Raw genomic sequence first — 1421 nt, forward strand, 5'->3', positions numbered from 1 at the left:
TGTCCTCCTTGTTCTCTTGTCTTACCTAACAAATGGCGAGTTTTTCCCTCTCTATTTCTCCCACCGCGCTGCACTGTGCTCAACCGAGAGACGAAAGCTAAAATGGGCCAGTGAGCACTGCTTCGTTTCCTTCCAGAGATCAGACTAGTTAAGCGAGCGTGTGAAAAGAGGAAGTGGAAAAACATAGACGTGAGTCTGTATACGAAGGGAGAGAAAAAATAGACCTGCGTATAAGAATCCTTAAAAAATATGTATACGCAAACATATATACAGATTTTTTAACAGAATGTTTACTTAAATTTTAAAAGAAATATTTCTGCAAATTTTATTATTCTTTAGACATTTTCATAAACATTTTTGAATAAAATTAAAACTTTTTAAAATAAATTTAAAATAAATTTTATTATCATATAGAATCATCTTCATCTTAATAATAAATAAATAAGTTTTATTATTATACATATAGCATCATCTTCATTTTAAGGAATACTTTCATATAATCGATGTTAACTTTAAATCTATATTTATGTTATGCTTTTTGATACAAAAAATATATGATTTCAGCAATTTGCAAAATAAAAAGTTTCGAATAGGCGATTTCGATAAAACTGTTCTGATTCTAAATTTCTCAGTCTTAATTCCTTGAAAATTCTTTGATTTGTTCAAGTGGAAAACATTCTTAAAAAATTTAAATTTTTCAATATTTTTCAAGGAAACTGTTAATATCTCTGCAATATATTGTGTCTTCTTTCTAGAGTTGTAAAATCCGTTAGCATATTTAACAATATTTACAAAAATGTAAATATATTATGGTTGGTAAAACATTTTTAACACCTAAAATCTTTTACATAGATAATATGTATGACACAATATAAAAATCTGCAACAAAACTTTAATGAAATATGCTTGTGTATTTTACATTTGAATACATATGTAATATGTGCAAATAAATAACCTTATAATTTTATCGTCTGTTTATAAATAGACGAACTGAGTTATACACGGAGCATTAAAAATAAAAAGAACTTTTATATTATAATCCAAATCTTACAATCTGTCAAGTAAGAGCGTGTTCAGCCTTTTTCACAACTGATAAAAGGTATCGCCCTAAATCTTTAGTGAATCGATAGAGAGAAGCTTTGTCTTTGATGCACTATCAAGAAAGATTCAATTGTCTTTGATTTTTTGTAAAAGAAACACGTTTAAGCGTCATGAATATCAAATACGCGTCGCGCTATGAGGCTGTGTTCCTATGCACCCACCTGAAAGGTTCGAATATGTCGCAATCAGCGGCTGCTAAATACATGAGAAAGTTAAAAGCATTCGTACAGAAGTGAGTGCAACGATATAATGTGGCAAAAAATGTCGATAATTTACCGGAACATGGGTCAATAGGCAAATTGGACAAAAAAGGCGATAAA

This window comes from Wasmannia auropunctata, unplaced genomic scaffold (assembly GCF_000956235.1).
Source record: "Wasmannia auropunctata unplaced genomic scaffold, wasmannia.A_1.0 LD336116.1, whole genome shotgun sequence".
NCBI lineage: Eukaryota > Metazoa > Arthropoda > Insecta > Hymenoptera > Formicidae > Wasmannia > Wasmannia auropunctata.